This window comes from Pleurodeles waltl, chromosome 7 (assembly GCF_031143425.1).
Source record: "Pleurodeles waltl isolate 20211129_DDA chromosome 7, aPleWal1.hap1.20221129, whole genome shotgun sequence".
In the NCBI taxonomy this organism is placed as follows: domain Eukaryota; kingdom Metazoa; phylum Chordata; class Amphibia; order Caudata; family Salamandridae; genus Pleurodeles; species Pleurodeles waltl.
In genome coordinates this window covers 506,143,764-506,164,987 of record NC_090446.1, presented here as the reverse complement: position 1 = coordinate 506,164,987, position 21,224 = coordinate 506,143,764, and the positions used below count along the sequence as shown (strand labels likewise).

Genomic DNA, 21,224 nt, shown 5'->3' with positions numbered 1-21,224 from the left:
ATGGTCACATGCAACTGGGAGTTGGGAAGATCTAGTGGTTGTCACGCAGGAGATAGAAGAAGAGATTGAGTGGGAGAACAGAACACACATTACACAAGGAAGAACATTTTCACAGCCAGCTCCAACAGTAATGATAATGATAACCACAGACACCTCTCATATGGGATGGGATGCTCACATCTGCTCACTCAAAGTGTGAGGGATATGGAAGGGACAGGATGTAGTGCAACACACCAACATACCGGAGTTGAAGAGTCTTCCTAGCCCTAAAGACATTCCAAAAACAACTTTTGGGGAATTTTTTTTTATTCGAACCGACTAGGCAACAATACAACAACACTGTTTTACATAAACAGGGAGGCACCCAGTCACCACCCTTATCAAAGATAGCTCAACAACTTTGGAAATAGGCTATAGAGAGGAAGATGGAAATACAGGCAATACATCTTCCGGGGAAAGACAATGTTGAATCAGAGAAAACTGAGCAGACAAGCCTCATGCTCCCACGAATGAGAACTGAACCCGAAGGTAATAGAAATAATCTTTCAGAAATGAGGAACACCAACAATACATTTATTTGCAACTGCACCTCCTGAGAACCGCACCACCTATCAGTGGGGAATGCTCTGTGGATAAATTGGTCAGGGACATTTGCGTACGCTTTTTCCCCGGTTCCACTGTTGCACACAATAATCAACAAATGCAGGAGGAGCCAGATGACACTAATCTTAATTGTCCCACAGTCAGCAAGACAAACATGGTTCTCAAAGCTAATAGAACTAGCACAAAAAACTATCAAAAGTTACCAAAACAACTGGTTCTGTTGTCAATCAAAAGGGGGAGAGTAATTCATCCAGAAACAGACATTTTGGCCCTCATTATGAACATGTCGGTCAGACCGCCATGCTGGCGACGGGCATGGTGGTCTGAACTGTCATATATTGAACTCAGGGATGGCCGCCTGTGGCGGCCCTCCGCCACGCCAGGCTACCGCCGACAGGCAGCCTGACGATGGCGGATTACATTATCCGACAGGGCAGCGCTGCTTGCCGGATAATGTACCCTGATTCCCCCAGCCCTTCCCTGCCGGGTTCCCCCGCCAGGGAAAGGCTGGCGGAAGGGGTGCTCTGGGGCCCCCGTGCAGTGCCCCGCCGCACAGGGTCACTGCCTGATTTACGCGCAGTGATCTGCGTGACAGGTGCTGCTGCACCCGCCGCACATCGGCATTGACGGCGGCTCCATATGGAGCCGTCGGCAATGTCCCGGCCCTGCATTCTGAATGTTCTTTATTTGGCAGGCGGGATCCTGGGGGGTGACGGTCTACGGAAAGACCGCTGTGTTCATAATGACCCCCTTTGTGTCCAGTAGCATGGCTCCTGAAGACTTCTAATTTGGGCACCTCAAGCTATGTGTTTGTGGTCCAGGACAATGCCCTCTGGCTGTAGGCTCAGCAAGACATGTATGAAAATGCTCTTAACCTAATGTTTGTACCCTTTACATTTCTTGCTACTTCTCGGATTCTGATGTTCTGACACCTTGAATGGTTTTCAAGGTCCTCAAGGGGGAGCTGCAAGTCCTAGTTCTGCTTCTTCAGTCGTGATAGCTATTCTCACATCACTTCCAATTTCTTCTTTCTAGGATGCAAGGCGGTTTCCAGATCATCTACTCTCTGGCCAATGACTGCTAGTTCTTGCTTAATATCTTCAATGTCTTTCGAGATTTCTCCTTTCAGGCTTGCAATGTCACTGCATATACCTCAGCACAACTCCTTCATGAATGACTTTGTCAGGGGCGACTCTGTCTCTGCGAGTCCTCTCATCTGGTCCAGTGTTTCCACTGGTGAATCTGCTTTTGTTAACTGTTCTGATATGTGAGATGCTGCTCATGTCAGCATATCCTTAGTGTTTCTTCTTTCTTACCAATGAAGGCTGCCATCATTTCTAAGGGTCTTGGTGTAAGCTGGATCAACACTTCTCGCTTTAACAGGGTGTAAATCCCCCACACTAGAGCATGTCTGACCCCCAGAGAGGCCCATCCCTCTCTGAGGGTACTCGGTGTGATGGGACCTTTATTTGGGTCCTAGCTCGTCGCATCTCCTATGCCTGATATCTGCTTCCTTCTCATGACACAAGCACAGTCTGTTGTTGTCCCAGTCTGCCAAGCCGTCAGGGCCTCCTATACCCACTCTCTTCTGTATTCTGCTGCCTGGCTTTCAAATCACCTTGCTGTGCATCCAGGCTATCCCGGGGCTGTTGACTTTTGGGATATTTGAGAAGCCTCCTAGAGCAGCCTTCTGCAATACCTACCTCCACATAGTCTGCTTAGCAGAGCTTAGGGGGTGCCCCACTGCACAGGCAGCCCCTCAGGAACCTTCTCTCCTCCCTCCCCGGCAGCCACACCACACCCAAATGAAGACCACTCAGCACTGTTGTCTCCATACTCCAGGCACCAGTCAGACTTCCTCTAGTGTCCTGGCCTTGTACGTCACAGTCGATATATTGTCTAGTTTGCTGCATTGCCGCCGAGCCTCAGAATGCCATAAGTGCAGTGAGCTATGTCCCAGTGTCCCTCCTTATATGCTTCCGATGAGTGCCTGGCACTCTGATTCCAGTGGTCCCCACAGCATCCCTGGCGGCCGCTTTAATCACAGTGCACGGTCTGAGAGGGAAGAAACGGAGGGTAGACAGCCAATTAGACTCCACCTCTTTGAGCACTTTAAGGACAATAGAGATATGGCATTCTACACCTTTCCAGATAACTAGCATGCAGACAGAGACAACCATGCGAACCTGTGAAACACATCACCAAGTACTTTCAAGGCAGTGGGCGTGAGTCTGGCAGCAACCTGTAGGACAGTAGGGGATCAGTCTTCCAATTCCTCTTCCCCTGCAACCAAACAACCTTAGTTTGGCCTTAGTTGTGCATCCACAACTGATGGGGTGGGGGGCAGGTTCTACATTTCTTTCCAGGGTGGCGATCCAGCACGTCAAACAGATGGGTCTTAAAGATTGTTCAACGTAGTTATGCTCTACCCTTTCTTTCTGTCTCGTCCATTACCCATCCCACCCCAGAGCAGCTTTCAGGCAGACACCTGTCCATTTTGTTACAGGAGTTGCGTTGTCGTTCTCCAAAGGTGCCATCGAAAGGGTTCCGACTTCAGAAAGAGGAGGGGGTCGTGTAGGAGTGGGCATAATTCTTATGATTTTCTGCAGCATAATTATGCGAAATCACGCAAAGAGCATAATCCCGCATTTAGCACTATTTTCATAGTGCAAAATGCACCTTTACATGCAAAATGGACCCAAGGGTGCATTTTGACTGAACAAATAGCAGTAAATGCATCAGAACAAGAACAGCAGCCGCCAGAAGGCACTCACGCTGTTTCTTTGCTCGTGCTGTAAGAATTTTTGTTGCGCCCATATTACACAAACAGACAGAATTGCATAATTTCCAGTAATTTCACATCAGAAGAGTAACACAAATTTACTGAATTACTCAGATTAATCCAGCATAGTAAAAATGACACCTAGGCATAGCTGTTACTCTCACTAGGTCTTAGTTCAGAAGAGCAAAGGTGCCTAAGGCCTATCCTGGGCCATCAGCCTCTGAATGCTTTTCGACTGAAGGACAAATTCAAAAAGCTCACTCTGGCCGAGATTCTGCTGCTCTCGAACCAGTTGACTGGATGGTCTCCTTGGATCTGCACCCTTTTTAAGTTTGCCAGACACACTGTCCTTGTTTAAAATCACCTTTTGTGATGTGATTTTTTGAAGGTTTAACACATTGTCTCCCAAACTGTTTGTGTAGCCACAGTGGGACCTTGACTGGTTCTGACATTTTTTATGTGTAACCCTTAGAATTGAATGTATAGCTGCTTGCTGCATCTCCCGATTTTAGGCTACCTCATTCAAATCACATCCGCTTGGTGCTGAGTAATTGAGTTATTCTTGCCAAACCGTATAGCTCTCTTGCACGTGTGGCTCTCTTGTCTGTGTGCTCCCCTCAACCTCTCAGAGACTCCATCTGTTGGGCCCTAAGAGGGCTTTACATTTTACATTAATCGTACCAAGTACCACCAAGAGATCCACTTTTTGTGGAGTTCTCTGGTGCAAAGCAGAGGAAAGCTGTACAGAAGATGACCATGTTGAGGTATATAGTCCTCTGCATTGCATTTAGATCTGCTATGTACTGGCCAAAAAGCAGCTTTCAGAAGGTCTGATAGCCCATTTCACTGGGCTAAGACTGCTACCACTGTTTTGGCACGTGAATAGCCTGTTGACATGTGCATGGCTGCGACATGGACGCTAGTGCACATGTTCACAGAGTACTTCTGCCTTGAGAGCAGTTTGGTCTTGCAAGACTTCCTTTTGTTCTGAGTCCACACCACAGACCCTCCTCCTTAGGAGATATATGTTCTAAGGTGAGGAGTCTGCAGTTAGAAATATCCATCAGAAGAACAAATCATTTACCTTTGGTAATGTTCTTTTTGATGGGTATTATATCTTAGCACACCTTCCTCACATCCCTCTTTGCTTCCCTGTGCTGTGGAGGGACCTTTTTTAACATCTAAAAAAGCTCTCAAGTTAATGGTCAGCACATTGGTACCAATAATTGCTTACTCTCCATGTCTAAGGCCTCGAAAAGAGAAATTGATAGGAACCTGAAATCAATGTGTAGACACTGTTCTTATGTGCGATTCTGCTTCTTCATTTCTGTTACAGTGTGGAGTCAAGTGTGCAGCCGCACAGCACAATCTAGTGACACCCAAGAGCACTGCTATAGAAAGTTTGCAGATCCAGTCTCGTTCTTGGGGAGTATTCTGTCAGGAATCCACGGTTATATAAAAAAACCTAATGTACATAACTTGTTCTTTGGTGCCATCCACATTGTAATGAGTCCAAACTTTCTAGATGAATCGGTTGAAGGAGTGACTTGATAAAAATATATGTTAATAGGGGGCTCCCCGGGGCACATCAAAGTTGATAGGTTTGGAGGTCAAAGTAAAATGTCCTGGCATTAATCATCAAAAAGCTTTATTCTTTTAGTTTAATAAACTATCATAAAAGCACATAAAACAAATATATCATTGTTAAACACAGATTGGTGATAGGAAAATAAAACCTGATCTCTTATGCAGCATCATTCTATCTTTTTTTTCAAATAAAAAAGATTCAGAAATTCAACTGGTTTCGTTTGCTTATTGCAGATTTATTTTTAAAAACTTCTCACCTGAAGACAAGCAAGTTGATTGGGCAGCATGCGCAAAAAATACAAAGCTGGTTTATACTGGTAAAAATCATATGATTTAAGAGCAGGTTTTAAACATTTCTTGGTAAAGAGTTCATATTATTAAGAAAAGAATACAAAGTGGGGAAAAGTTTGAACTGAAACCTCATCACAAGGGCAGATAAGGACTGACGAAGCATCATATTGGCCAACTGAAAACATAGCTGAATTCTTATAGTCCCCAGCTGGAATTTTGTGAAAGGCAGTCTTTCTCACAGGTTCTTAAACCAAGTGAAAGATGGTTCAAGGTTATTAGTAGTTTGGACAATAGCATAATCCTGCATCAGTGATTTCCTCATTTCCTCCTTTTCCCTGGACGTGTTACAAAATGACATGTATGACTTTTGTTTCTAATTATTTCTGTCTTCAGTAGCGAATGAGGAGTAACACACGGATCAGGACTGCCTATAGCTTTGGTAGGAGACTCAATATACTTGAACCATGGAATCATGTGACCCTCATCACATGCCAGACAGTCAGGAATAATGGCTTGATTAAGGGTAGCATGTTTATTCATCCAAATTGAGACCCAGAGCAGCAATGATGGAAGCTTAATTTGACCTATCACAAATTATCATACAAGAAAAAGGGAGGCATGGATGGTGGTAGCCTGAATAATCGTCTACAAAATCGGTTGTCCCCAGTTTGCAGTTTGGAAACATCACAATAACTCCAAATCCCAGCCCCATGGGTGAAACAGGCAGGCATTTACATTCATGGGCTTCAGTGAGGGGCAAAATAGGTTTGCTATCCACCCTCCTAGCAAAATCAGATAGTGCCCCCACAGAATGATTAAAACGTTGGTTTCTTTTAGAGGTGCAGGGCAACCATGTACAACGTGAGTTAAATAATTATCCCCAGATAGTTGTCAGTCAGTCTCCCCTTGATGCGAACAGGACCTTTTTTTTAACTTGTTTTTGTACCACACACCAAGCACTTTGTTTTCGAGAGGTTCATCTTTAAATCTGAATTATCAAATTATCCATGAACTGCGCAATGTTTTAATTTAAAGTTCTCAGGTCATTAGGGGTATGTGAAAGCAAGACTGCATCATTAGCGCAAAGTAATGTTTTGGCTGCAATTAAGCTGATCTTTGGCATATCTTTCCCTGTGGATTGCAAGCAAGCGTTCAACCCATTGACGTACAGTAGGAACAGGAGAGGTACCAAAACGCATCTTTGGCACACACCTCGTGCCAGGTCAAATGCATCCGTGCATTCGCTGCATGATCCATAGCTTACAGCAGCAGCAACCCAACAATGGAAGATCCTAAGATAGTTGTTGTATCACTTATTTTTGTGCTCTGGTATTTGATAATCTAATTGTAGTTGTACAGTTTAAAGTAAGGGCAAACAGTAGTCATGAAATAGTTTCTGAAGAGCCATGCCTTCAATGTCTTTTGTTAAGTCCATCCTGAAGAACCTAGTCCTCAATGCCTTGGAAATCCTCTCTGCAAATCTGTGATGTTAGTTTTTTTTTTTTTTTTTTAGCTATTTCTTAAGTACTCCAGGAAGCCCTTTTCATAGAGCCATAGTTTCAGTGCTTTAGGAAAGTACTTCTTAAATCATCATATCTCGCAAGACAGTTGCTGCATCTGTCCATACCAGCTAAAGCTGCGGAAGCACTTGGTTATATCCAATGCTAAATTTGAGTCAGTGGTTGCTGTTGGCGACCACAGGTTCTCATTTTTCCACATTAGATGTTTCCAGAGAGCAAGAGAGGGAAAAGCACACAAAGGGTGAAGAAGGAGCAAGAGAAATATGGAAAAATGGTCCCATAGGGATAAAAGGAACCTGCAAGAGTGCGATAAAGGGGCAGATAATGTCTGATGGTGGATTAGAGAGGCATGAGTTGTAGTGAGGAATACTAGGGCTTGGTATTCAGTGCTGACACTAAATAGCGCCTGCCTTAGGCTTTTGAGCAGAGCTTTGGGCACCGGTACTCATTCCTTTACAAATTAAGCACTGGCTAAATCCCTCGAGACTACCATATCTTCTAAGCCCAGGCTACAAGTAGACTGCTTAGCATTTTGAGAATCCCTTCATGGAGAGCAATTGCCTTGGTTACATTTTATTTAAGAGCCAATGCTTTGAATTCACGGGCTTCGTCATGGTTCAGGTCTTAACTTATATTCTGAACCATTGAAACCGCAGAGGGAGCTGAAAAGACGTTTATCCTCAATAAACCTATGCATAATACAGCTTCTACGTGTCCAGTAATTCTGTGGTATCATTTTTTGATATGAGCTGCTTTGGACCTCATTAGATGACCATGAGGATCAATATCCTACAATATCATGCAGAGTTATCAATTTCTTCTTGTGTTTCCCTCTTCTAGCCCGTTTCTCTCGAGTGGACATCTGCTTGGACTCCGAGACAGCCCACCCAGCTGTGCTCCTGTTGGACGATAGGAAGACCATGACATACAGATCTACCAAAGAGCCAGTTGCAGATGGAGATGCCAAGGGTACAACTCCCTGTGTCTTGGGAACCGAGGGTTTCACACAGGGCAGGCACTACTGGGAGGTGAAGGTGCAGACCACTGGCGGCAGAGGTTGGGCTATAGGGCTTGCCCGGGAGTCACTCAAGGGCACCAAAGAAATCAAAATCCGACCACAAGAAGGGATCTGGGCAGTGGGCATGGTCCTAGGTGAGTACCAGGCTTGTGAAAACCCACTGACACGCCTGAAGCTGGATCCAGCCCCACAGAGAATCCGGGTTTACCTGGACTATGAAGGGCAGCTGGCTTTCTACAATGCAGCCACCATGTGCCACATCTTCACCTTCCTTACCTCATTTAAGGAGAAGGTCTACCCGTTCTTCTTGACTTTGGATTCCCAGACACGTATTTCACTGTGAGTCTTCCTTGTGAAAGGTTTGGACAGGCCCAAGACATATCCCCAACTTCAATTAATTTGCATTGCTTACTGACCCACATCCATTATCTCAACATTGGGACCAACATATTAACTTTTTTTTAAAACATGCAGAACAGTTGGTTTACTTAGTAAAATTGCTGTTTTAACTGTACCAACTTTAAAGTATTACTTTGAGTAAATGATGAGCTTGCATATCTTTTTGTAGTATCATGTTTGGATTAACCTTTTTATTTGTTAGTCTTATAGCAGTCTCATCTCTACGAGACTGCTTCAGAGTGGAGCAGCAAGTGAAAGTCCAATGAAATACTCTTAGGATGTTTTAAAAATCAAATAAAACATATTTCACAATGATTAGCGTTGTAGATGAACCAAATATTGTTAAAGGTAAGAAAGCAAAAAATGCTTACAGGATGATCTTTATAAATGAACTAAAACATGTTTAATCATCAGCTAAGCGGACAACTGTATCATTTCATAGAAATCAACCACTGACTATACATGACCATACAGACAGTGATACGGTTCACAAGAGGGTGGTTGCGTAGTACTGATACTGTAGTTCACTGTACTTGGGAACAGATGGTTGCATATTACAGCCGAATAGCTCACTACTGAGGGCTATACTAGGTGTTAAAGACCCTGTACCTGAGCTAACAGCCCAAGCCCATAACGATGGAAGGACCTTTACCCAAGGCAGAAGGGCTATAATGCTATTAGAACAGTCCACCCTTTGAGGATAGAATGTTCTAAATTAAAAAGGGAGAAATAGAAAGACAAACATTGGCATGTTAGAGCAAAACGCTTATAGCAGCCATGATAGGTGCTGAACCACTTCATTGTCTTCAGTAGAGCCCCAACCATGCCATCATTCTGATATCAATGAAGCACAGTTCTTAATGTGATCTAACAAAGAAGAGTACTTTTAAACTTACTATCAACAACTCTCACAGCACAATACTGCATGTATACATTTTTAGAATTTACTGCTGAATATATGGCCTTATCTTATTTCTGTTCCTTTGGCGACTTCTGTTACTGCCTGACCCCACCCTCGGTGCTGTTACACATAGTTATCTTTGGAATTCTTATTGGGATTTTTTAAATAATCGTGTCTTTGTATTTTAAAATATTCATACCATTTCTGGCTTTTTCTGTAATTGGCAGGTAACAAAATTCAAATGTATGATATAAATCAGTGGGTTCTTAACCTGTGGTCCGGGGGCCCCTGTGGGTCATCAAAGCTTACTGAAAGGATCCACGGCTGCCTAGAACATTAAATAATATGAACAGATTAATAAAGTGTATGTAAATAAAGAAACAAAATGTACAACTGAACATTTTAAAAACTTTCTGTAAATGTGAAGGAATCTGAAACTGGAAATTAAAAATTAAATTAGTAGCCTCAGACTGATTTGTGAGAGCAGTGCAAGTGCATCAAGCAGAATATAGTATGGATGATGAATGGCCTAAATTGAATTTAGAAAAGATCCTTCCTTTCTAATAAGATTAAAATGTTGTTTAATATTTATCAATTAAATACAATGTTTCATCATTTGTGTATTTGTTTAGGAATGTTTGTTTCTGTATTTTTTGGTTGTTGCTTTGAGGTTCAAATCGTTGAAAATGCTTAGGCCGAGTTTCCTGGTTCCAGTAATGAGACAATGGGGTTCCCAGGTACCAAAAATGATTCATTCTGATGGATACAACTACCTGTGGATTCCTCACCTCATGAATACTCCCATGGCGCCAGCATTCGACGGAAATCTTCTTACTAGTCTCTGCACGTCGACGAGGACGTCACTGTCTCACACGCGACGCCGTCTGACGTCATACAGGCAATAAGAGGTCCTCGACGACGTGCAGACGTCAGTTCCCTTTTTTCCGTGCATTCGAAACGGTTATCTTCGAGGGAGCAACTGTTACTCTTGCGGTTACAGTGTATATCTTGCTGCGTACTCTTTCTCTGTGGAAATAATGTCGCAGAGAAAGTCTGGATTTAAGCCTTGTCGTGAGTGTGGAGGCAAGATGTCGGTGACGGATCCTCATTCCGATTGCCTTTGGTGTTTGAGCTCCGACCACGACGTCTCGACTTGTGATTCATGTCAGCACATGAATCCGAAGGCCCTTAAAAAACGCGAGGCGAAGCTGTTTATGGCCAAGTCAAAGGAGAAGCATCACAAGAAAAAGTCTTCTCCAAGACATCGGCGTCATCGAGACTCCCGGCGCCGTAGAGAATCTCGGCGTCATTCAAGGGAGGCTCGTTCCAGGTCTCCGGATCGGCGCCGGAGGACATGGGAGGTCAGCCCCACGGTGACGCCGCATCCTTCGACGCCGTTGCCCTCTCCGGCGTCTCCAACTTCGCCTGGACAGGCGTCGGTGATTGAGGTATTGGAGCCTCAAGTGTTTTCTCCGGCGCAGACGCCGAGGCCGGCGTCGGGGTCGCCTCCGAGTCAGGCACCCCAGTATCCGGCTTTTCCCACCCCTGGAGCCGATAGTTCCGCATTCTTGAATGCGATGTATGCCATCTTCCAACAGATGGCTCCAGGGGGTGCTCCGGCTGGGCCTTTGGCCTTTTCTTTGGGTGATCCTGCGCCTCTTCGGCCGGCACCCTTTATGCCCTTTCTCCCGTTTGGGAACGTGGGCTCGGCGCCAGTGTCGGCGCCGGTGGCCGCTCCGGTGGCTTCGGAGGGATAGGCCCCAGGGATTTCCATCCCGTCGACGTCGAGATTTCGGCCTGTGACTCCGGTGGGTCCATCCGTTTCAACTGCTCTTCAGTCGGCGCCGAAGTTACCTGTGGCGCCGGATGCGGCGTCGGTGACTTCGGAAGATCGGCGCCGATCTCCGACTTCGGCGGAGGTATTGTCGACTCCGCGGATTGAGCAACGACTGCATTCAAGGAGGCGTGCTCTCCGGGTACTAGAGGAGCAGGAGTACCAACGAGCCCTAGAGGAAGGAGAGCTAGAGGACTCGGGTGATGGGCTGCGTGGACTGGAGTCGGCCAGTGGGCTGGACACTTCCCCTGAGTGGGACCTTTCGTCCCCGGGGGAATATACCGAGGAAGCTGCTTCCTTTCATACAGTGGTACGGAAGGCAGCTAGTTTTTTGGACCTGCCTTTGCCGGTGGTGGAGGCGAAACAAAACCTTTTGACAGAGGTGTTGCATCCGGCCTCAGCCGCGGCGGAGCCTCTATTACCTTTTAATGACGCTCTGCTGGATCCGGTTTTAGAGGTGTGGAAGAAGCCGGCATCTTCCCCAGCAGTTCACAGAGCCGTGGCCAGGAGGTATCGGACGGCTCCAACTGATCCTGGTTTCCTATCTAGGCACCCTACGCCGGAGAGCTTGGTTGTGCAGGCCTCCTGTTCGTCCAAGTCAGCGCCTGGTTCTTTTCCGACGGTGCCGGGGGACAGAGATTCAAAAAAGCTGGAGGCGCAGTCGAAGAAGATTTTTTCGTCCTGCAGTCTGGCTTTAAAAGCCACCAATGCAACCTGTATCCTGGGGAGGTATATTCATGCTCTGATGGATGACATCTCCTTTTCGTTTACAGAGCTTCCCCAGGGTCTTTTGGATCTTGTCTCTGATGCCCAGGCTGCTGCGACCCAAATTATCCAGACGGGACTGGATACCACCGACTCGGTAGCCAGAGCAATGGGCACAACTGTGGTGGAAAGGAGACAGGCCTGGCTCCGTAACTCGGGCTTTTCGGCAGATGTACAGTCCACATTGTTGGATCTCCCGTTTGATGGGGACAAACTGTTTGGGGCTAAGGCTGATTCGGCCTTGGAACGGTTTAAGGAGAGCAGGGCCACGGCTAAGTCGTTGGGACTCCAAGCTCCTTCTTCCACGGCCTCTTCCAGATTCTTCAGGAGGTTTCGTGGATTTGGGCGTGGCTCTTCCTCCTCTTCCTTTCGGGGAAGATATCAGCAACCTGCCTCTTCCCATCCCTATAGATCTTTTAGGGGGAGGGATAGGGTCCGCACCAGGGGAGCTTCTCAGCAGCACTCTGCCTCTTCCTCATCCTCTGGCGGGGTGCAGCAGGGGAAGCAGCCTTAGGCTTCCACCATTTCCCACTCACTCCTCTCCTGTAGGGGGAAGATTACAGCATTTTCTCACCAAATGGGAGACTGTTACGTCGGACACTTGGGTCCTCAGTGTTGTGGGAAAAGGCTACACCCTTCCCTTTCAGGAGTTTCCGCCCCTCATCCCGCCCTTCGTATTGTTCACAAGAACACCTCCTGTTGCTAGAACAGGAGGTAGAAGTCCTCCTTTTAAAGGGCGCGGTGGAGTTGGTCCCGGAGCAGGAAAGGGGTCAAGGAGTTTACTCAAGGTATTTCCTGATTCCCAAGAAGGATGGTCGTTTGAGACCAATTCTGGACCTGAGGATCTTGAATTGGTTCCTCAAGCAGGAAAAGTTCAAGATGCTGACCCTAGCACAGGTGCTTTTGGCGTTGAACATGGAAGACTGGATGGTGTCTGTCGACTTGCAGGATGCTTACTTTCATATCCCGATACTCAAGTCACACAGGAAGTATCTCCGGTTTGTGGTGGGATCGCAACACTACCAGTTTGCGGTCCTTCCGTTTGGTCTTACTTCAGCACCTCGAGTCTTCACGAAGGTGATGTCGGTGGTTGCGGCAGAGCTCAGAAGGAAGGGGATAGCAGTATTCCCTTACTTGGACGATTGGTTAATCAAAGCCAAGTCCCCGGAGCTTGTGTTGCGTCATCTGCAGTCAACAACCCAGTTGTTGTTCGACCTGGGCTTTTCGGTGAACGAGCCCAAATCTCACCTAGAGCCCTCTCAGCGCCTCCTGTTCATAGGGGCAGTACTGGATACAACATTGGGTCGGGCCTTTCCTCCGCCTCAGCGGATTCAAGATATTCAGGATTTGGTTCCAATGTTTCGAAATGGAGCGGTAGTTCCAGTCCTCAAGGTCCTTCGTAAAATTGTAAATTGTAAATTAGCACTTGTATAGCGCACTACTCACCCGTTAGGGTCTCAAGGCGCTGTACTCATACCGCTATGGAACCCCTCCTGGCTTTTCCCTGTGAGGCGCCCACTCCTGAGCACCCCCAGGGTGAAGCCAGGCATCCAAGCGCTGTTGGGGCCGTTGTGGAGATTAAGCAAGCTATTGCCCAGAGTTGCAGAGTGGGACTTATGAATTAGATTAGGCACCGAGGCGAGAATTATCTGGTCAAGGGGAATTGAGCCCAAGACCTGCCGAAGCGGGACTTGAACCCTGGTCTTGAGCCAGATCTCTGCTTCAGGGTCTGCCGCTCTAACCATTGAGCCACACTTCTCCACGTCTGCTCGGTCTTTTTGCCTCCTGCATTCTGTTGGTCACGCATGCTCGCTGGCACATGAGGGCTCTTCAGTGGTGCCTCCGAAGGCAGTGGTCTCAACACAGAGGGGATCTAGAGGGTACTGTCAAGATCTCCAGAGATGCTGCTGTGGATTTGAAGTGGTGGATTGCAAGCAACAATCTTTCACAAGGAAAGCCGTTCCAGCAGTCGCCACCAGTGGCCACAGTCATAACGGATGCTTCCACTCTAGGGTGGGGAGCTCATCTGGGGGATCTGGAGATCAAAGGTCTTTGGTCTCCAGAGGAACAGATTTTTCACATCAATCTGTTAGAGTTACGGGCTGTACATCTGGCTCTCAAGGCCTTCCTCCCTTCCCTTCGTGGTCAGTCGGTACAGGTCCTAACGGACAATACTACCACGATGTGGTACATAAACAAGCAGGGAGGAGTGGGGTCGTACCTTCTCTGCAGAGAAGCTCTTCGACTATGGTCCTGGGCAAAGGACCATCGGATTTGCTTGATAGCAAACCATCTGGCCGGAGTGTTGAACGTGCGTGCGGACAGTCTCAGTCGCCACTTCTCGGCAGACCACGAGTGGCGTCTCCATCCAGATCAAGTCCGTTTAATCTTCCAAAAGTGGGGGTTTCCTCGGGTAGATCTGTTCGCCACTCGAGAGAACGCGCATTGTCCGTTGTTCTGCAGCCTTCAGTATCCGATGCAGGAAGCGTTGGGGGACGCGTTTCAAATGACCTGGTGCGGCCAGTTGCTTTACGCGTTTCCTCCCATACCCTTGATTCCTCGAGTATTGAGGAAGATTCGCCAAGACCGGGCTCTAGTAATCTTAATAGCTCCGGATTGGCCAAGGAGGGTGTGGTACTCCGACCTTCTCCAACTCTCAACGTGCCCGCCGCTCCGTCTCCCTTTCAGGGCAGACCTCCTCTCACAGTCGCAGGGGCAGGTTCTACACCCCAACCTCCAGAGTCTGCACCTACATGCCTGGAGATTGAACGGGGCAACCTGAGTTCCTTCTCTCTCCCGCCTGAGGTAGTGGATGTTATATTAGCGGCCAGGCGACACTCCACTAAATCTATCTACGCTAATAGGTGGTCTAAATTTGTTGCGTGGTGTGGAGAGAGGCAGATTGATCCCTTACATGCTCATCTATCGGACGTTTTGTCTTTTGCTCTATCTCTGGCGCAAACAGGTTGTGCAGTGGCTACCATTAAAGGTTATTTATCGGCCTTGTCAGCCTTCATATGTCTTCCAGACCAACCATCTTTATTTAAATCCCCTATTGTTATCAGATTCTTGAAAGGTCTTCTAAATCAATATCCTCCAAAGCCATTCGTTATGCCGCAATGGGATTTGTCCTTAGTCCTGACTTTCCTTATGGGGTCCCCTTTTGAACCTATGCATTCTTGCCCCTTGAGGTATTTGGTTTTAAAAACAGTCTTCCTGATAGCTATAACATCAGCAAGGAGAGTGAGTGAGTTGCAGGCCTTATCAGTAAAACCCCCTTATACAACTTTTTATGGGGATAAGGTGGTGTTGAGGACCAAGGCTGCTTTCCTCCCGAAGGTTGTTTCACCCTTCCATTTGGCTCAGGCAATTACTTTGTCCACGTTCTATCCTCCGCCTCATCCTTCCAAAGAGGAAGAAAGACTGCACCGTCTGGACCCAAAGAGAGCGTTGAGCTTCTTTATCAATAGAACAAGGGATTTCAGGCTGGAGGATCAGCTGTTTATTGGATACGTGGGCAAGAGGAGAGGAAAGGCAGTCCACAAGAGAACACTATCCAGGTGGGTTGTTCTTTGCATTAAAATATGTTACTCTTTGGCAAAGAAGGATCCTCCTGAGGGCATTAGAGCTCATTCCACCAGAGCTAAGTCGGCCACTTCGGCCTTAGCCAGAGGTGTTCCTGTGGTCGACATCTGCAAGGCCGCAACTTGGTCGTCCCTTCACACTTTTGCAAAACATTACTGTTTAGATTCTGAGGTTAGAAGGGACGGCCATTTTGCACGGTCAGTGCTGCAGGATTTCTTGGTTTGACCATTTAGGCACCCACCGCCGGGCGTGGTACTGCTTTGGGACTCTATTCATGAGGTGAGGAATCCACAGGTAGTTGTATCCATCAGAAGAACGAGTTACTTACCTTCGGTAACGACTTTTCTGGTGGATACATTAGCTACCTGTGGATTCCTCACGGTCCCACCCGCCTCCCCGTTGCCTTTATGGTCTTGCCAAGTAATCCTGGAGTGCGCTCCTCTTGGTCTTTGAGGGTGCAATAGATGTATATATAATATATTTATATATATATATATGTATATGTGTATATATCTTTATGTATATACTTGGTGTGTGTATATATTTTAAAAGAGAGAGTTTTATATATATATATATATATATATATATGTACATAAAAAGATTTACAGTTATTCATACAATGTGGTGTATTTTTACAATATAATGGATGTTGCCTTGCTCTTTCATTGCATTGCCTGGTTGTTCTCATGCACGTAAAAAATGATTGGTACTGACGTCTGCACGTCGTCGAGGACCTCTTATTGCCTGTATGACGTCAGACGGCGTCGCGTGCGAGACAGTGACGTCCTCGTCGACGTGCAGAGACTAGTAAGAAGATTTCCGTCGAATGCTGGCGCCATGGGAGTATTCATGAGGTGAGGAATCCACAGGTAGCTAATGTATCCACCAGAAAAGTCGTTACCGAAGGTAAGTAACTCGTTCGTTAGGTTCCACAGGTTCCAGTAATGATTTGGGGGTGGGGGAGGAAAGTGGGGTCCACAGTATTCACAACGTTAACAACCATTGGTGTGTTTTCTGCAGATGTTAAATTCATAATGCACCAACAGAAAGTATTTTTTTAAAGAGATGTTTGTAAACATTTTATATGCATGCTGCCCTTGTTTATAATCCTCTGTATATTTTTAGGATACTGTGTGACATCTTACTTTATTTCCAGAATGTTTGTATTCGCTTCCTATGAACCTTTGTCGCCATCTTCATTATGGAATACTTTCTCAATGATTTAACTCTCTGGCATCATATAATAGGAAACTCTCTTGTTTTCAACTAATAAACCTTTATCACAAATTTACATCAGTGTGCGGCTTTTTGTGTTATATACCCCCTTCAGGGGAGGTGAGTGGCCTTTAAGTACCTGCTCACAGACCATTTTTATCTGTTACTTTATTTGGGATGTTGTAGAGTGCCAGGCAGATGTGGGAGCCATCGCAGGTCTCTACCACAATCACTACATGTTTCAACAGTATGTCATTTTTGCATTGAGGAACTATATTAATCAGTTTAGAACAGTGAGAAAACAGGAAGGTGGGAGTAACTTGAAATTGAGGGAATGAGCCTTGTCGTAGGCAGAGTTTTAAGGGAGATAGCACATGGTTTGAGGGAGATAGGCTCTGTGGACACATAACTTGCTGAATGATCTCTCGTATCTTTAGATATAGTTCTTCCTAGATAAGGGGAGCAACAAAGGGTGCGGGATGCTCAGTTTGTCCATGGCAGCATAGGCTCCTTGCATTCCATTATAATAATAGCTTCCGTTTTACATAGCTCTGCAAAAACAGCAATGTGATGGATGGCATGCTTGAATGTATCTCAGCTGCGACAATTGTTCGTGCCACAATCGAGGCCATCGTTTTCTACCCACCATGCCACTCTAGAGAAAGGCTCACTAGTGGCTGAGATGCATTATAGCATTCCATGCATCACTTTTTCAGTATAGTTCAGCGTGACACCCTAAGGTGATGGGTATGCTCAGACATGGACCATGTGCTCACTGTGCCACGGAAAGAAAGCTGCGCACAACCGACAAGGCCCCTTCAGGGTGAAACCGTCCCTGGGTCGCTTGTGTTACGAATCAGGGAGGACTTTGCTTAGCAGCTCGGCTGGGATGCTCTTGTTGGAGCAGGGACAAGACTGTTTTGAATATGGCTGGTACCGAATTGAAATAGCATTGTGTGCTAATAACGATGACTGGAATGCAGCCCAGAGTATATACCTGTGGCTGAAATTAATTCAAGCATTCCATCCATCACTTTTTTGTATTTTGCATAGATCTGCAAACTGCACTTCTGCTGTTTCTAAGTTCTGTGAACGGCACGTTTAATTACCCAGTTAATGATACTCAGTTGACCAATCTGTGGAAGAATAGAAGGCTGAGGCTGCCTAGCTGTGATTTGAACACACGATGTCCAACACACAATGTTTTATCAGCAACAAGCGTTGAGATCCATGGACCACTCTTATGAGCCCTGTATTCCTCACAATGTCTTCCCATGCTCTCTGAGCTCCTCACCCTGTTACCATGAGCCCCATCCCACAGCCCAGTATCATCTTACTGTCTGTCCATTAACCCATTACACTCTCTTTCCACGTAGCCCAAGGTCTGTCACAGTGCGTCTCTGTAACCTATGCTATCCACTGTGTCCATTAACCCTAAGGGCCATGAACTGTCCTACCAAGTGCCCGAACTCCATAGACTGCTAGTGTGTCTCAAGCTCCTCACGCAGTTTGCAAAGGAGAGCGCTGCAGGTATGGTAGATTAATTACGCCCCTTCTGAATTGCTTTCCATCCTCTCTAAACATGGTGGCAGCCTTCGTTCTGCTCCATTGACAAGGATGAGTGCCTAGAGGAGAGCACTGGATTCCCTGCTACACTTCAGCCACGAACCTGAGGTCAGTAGAAGCCATCTTACTCCTTCTTGTTGACTTCTGTCCATAAACACCAAGGATTCATATGTTCCTTGACGGTGCTGCAGTATACCGAAGGAGCTACAAGGATGACGGGCCAGTGTGCAGCTCTAAGTGCAACATTTGGCCATGTGTCACTCCAGAGATGTGGTTTCTCTGGAAGCTAAGCACAGTTAATCATAGACTTGCCCACAAGGGAACTCACAGAATTTATATGTGCTGTCATGTAGTGCCAGCATACACAAGTGTAGCACAGGTACTTAAAAGCACAAAAATGACAATTGGAGATCATGCCCCTCGAAGAGGATTTACATAAAGCACATTGCATCATACACATCTCCAGCATTGGGGCAGAGCAATATAAAAGCTGTATTTAGAGTTTAACATACGAGCTTTAATCCGTCACAAATGTGGCAGCTGTTTCATCAGTTGTATTGTAAGTGCATTGTATACTGCGGACAAGATATCCCGTCACATTTTGACTGAACACCTGTCTGCCAAACTCTAATTAATATCCTAAGTAGTTTTTCCGCCATCACTACTTTTTTGGTGTAGTATGAATGCGGGCATTAAACTCCTAGTTTCTGGGTTCCCACGTCAACATCTCAGACATACACCACACCCCCTTCAATTTAAACATTTCTCCAATTCAACACCTCAGGTTTCTCTAGTCTGTAAACGCTCTTCTGCCATCAGTGTATAAAACCAGTTATTCCACTCAGACTGGGCCATATCACAGTGATGCATGTGCGAGTGGCGGTTAGTCATCTCAACAGTTTGCCAATATACTTTGTGCATTTCAGCAGCTCCTGCCTGGCTTTCAGTCTGCTATTACACCAGCTCTGCTTCAAATGAAACTTATTAGCTGTTGTCTTAACTCCTCAAGTTGATGTATCCTGTTGATGGGAATGAAGTATGAAGTCTGACTTGTTCTGTTGTTTGAGTGAATGGGTGGGTGACCCCTTGATGTATGTGGAAACACATATACAGCCCATCGCGAGACTGGGAACTCATTTCCCCGTGCCTGCATGTTCTTCAATGAGACAGTGAGAGGACAACAGAATCTCGGTGACCTAAAAAGCGATGACGGCTCATCTCACCTGGACACTTTTAAACGGAGACTGGCATCACTGGAGCACTAAAGTTTCACTGTTCTATGTCCAGGAATTTTCGTTGAATTCTGGGACTTATCATCATAATCAAAATACTTTATTCGGCACATTTCATGCCATAAAAGTCAACTAAAACCAGAATACATAACATTTATGTGTTAAAATACAAAGAAAACTTTGTAAAACAGTAAGCAGATCTTAGAAAAGTTAAGCCACAAAAATCCTAGAAACACTAGGTGCATAAGCCAAACCTCGAAATTTTCGGTGTGTACAGAGAGCTTTACAAAGAAAGCCTTCAAATTTAAAACAAGCCTTAGTATCTTGAGCGCACCTTCAAGGCACAAAGTATAAAATTTAAAACAGCATGGATAACCCTTTGGTTACTCAGCTGTAACAAAAATGCAAAGGCAACTGAGTGTGACTTAGTACATAAGGCACGAAGAACATGTCGCAGAAATTGTCGTCTCTGTGGTGCATAAAAAGAGCAAAACAATGCAAAGTGCAATGTGCGTTGTGGTGCTGGAAGCTGACAGTGACAATAAGGAAACCAACAACCTTTTTGGGGGGAAGCCACTAAAAATCATTTTTTTGAAGTCTGAACCGAGTCAGTAAAAATGTGTCTTTCATTACGAATAATTTGCAAGTAAAGTGCTGGGTGCAAGGAAAGGTCACAGGGTGACTGACAGTACCTCCACTAATTGGGGCAGGACTACCACCTCCATGACATTGCATAAAAGGTACTTTGATCCTTCGAGACAAGATGAAAACTAAACTGTCAGGATCAGAGTAAAAAGAGGGGAAACCCAGTCTTTCAAAACTTGTCTTAATATAATTAAGCCAATGAATATCTTGGTTCCTATCAAGAGACATGGAATCCCTGATTATAGTTCGGCACAGCTGAGCCCCTGAATTAGTGCCAATCCTAAGCCACACCAACAAGGGCTGAAGCCCAATGTAACCTCTCAGGTGAAAAAGACCAACCTCTTTATGACAAAAAGTGGCAGGAGTGGACTGTGGGTCTGCCAGCAGTCTCCGCAGAAACGTATTTTCAAGGATCTGAAGAACGTTACTGTCCACACAACCCCAAACCCCGCCCCAAAAGCAGCTACCAAGACACATTTACTTTTAAAGACACAAATGGTTTATCTCACCGGCCTGTGGCCCAGCCACTTCTAAAATGTAAAAATGGCATCAATAAAGCGCTGAAATTGCAACACTCTCACTTTAATTAGAAACTTCCAATTGTGATTTTTATCAATTGGAATAAACCCAAATAAGTAAAACGAGGGGACTTCTGAATATGGCCACATATCAGCACAAAAGATGTAGATCAATAAATCTTAAGGCCCAAAGAATCCATAAAAGTTTTAAAAGAATCTAAAAGAAGCTGAAGGGTATTTGCTTTTTCGAGCTATGAGAACAGCGTCATCTGCGTAAAACAGAACCGGGATTACTGTCGTACCCATTTTAGGAATATCTTTCCCCTCCCTAGGCAAGTGCCCCCCCCCCCCAAGAATTAATATAAAATTTAAAATAAAAAGGGGGACAGAACACAACCCTGACTAACCCCCATAATCGACAGGAACTCCTATGTAAGCTCCCCACCCTTGCTGTAACGGTCTCTGGCTGTAGTTTGTTCGTGAAGCCTACTAAGAAGGGAAACAATTGCTCTATCAGTCCCCAAACTGTGCATGTTAGATCATAACTTTGCACGATCGACCGTATTAAAAGCACATGTAAGGTCCATAAAGGCAAGATAGAGAGAACCTTTCTTGGCCTTAGTGTACTTTTGAATGTTCAGAGGGATTGTTCCACAGTCCCGAAACTCAACCGGAAGCCAAACCGTAATTCAGAAAGTCCCTGCGACTCTATTGCCCAGGTTTCTAGTTTGGAAAATATGACTCTACCCAGTTTCTTGACTGT

General features: G+C 45.7%; 1 long non-coding RNA gene across 6 annotated transcripts in view; it reads right to left on the bottom strand.

Moving 5' to 3' along the window:
• LOC138304278 (uncharacterized) overlaps nt 1–21,224 on the bottom strand; it is a 133,806-nt gene that overhangs the window by 19,628 nt on the left and 92,954 nt on the right. For 4 of the 6 annotated variants that reach the window (XR_011205534.1, XR_011205531.1, XR_011205529.1 and 1 more), the window contains one exon: nt 9,373–9,429. The exons of the other annotated variants lie outside the window; for them this stretch is intronic. This is a non-coding gene — a long non-coding RNA (uncharacterized lncRNA). The remainder of the gene's footprint in view (nt 1–9,372; nt 9,430–21,224) is intronic. 6 annotated transcript variants of the gene reach the window in all.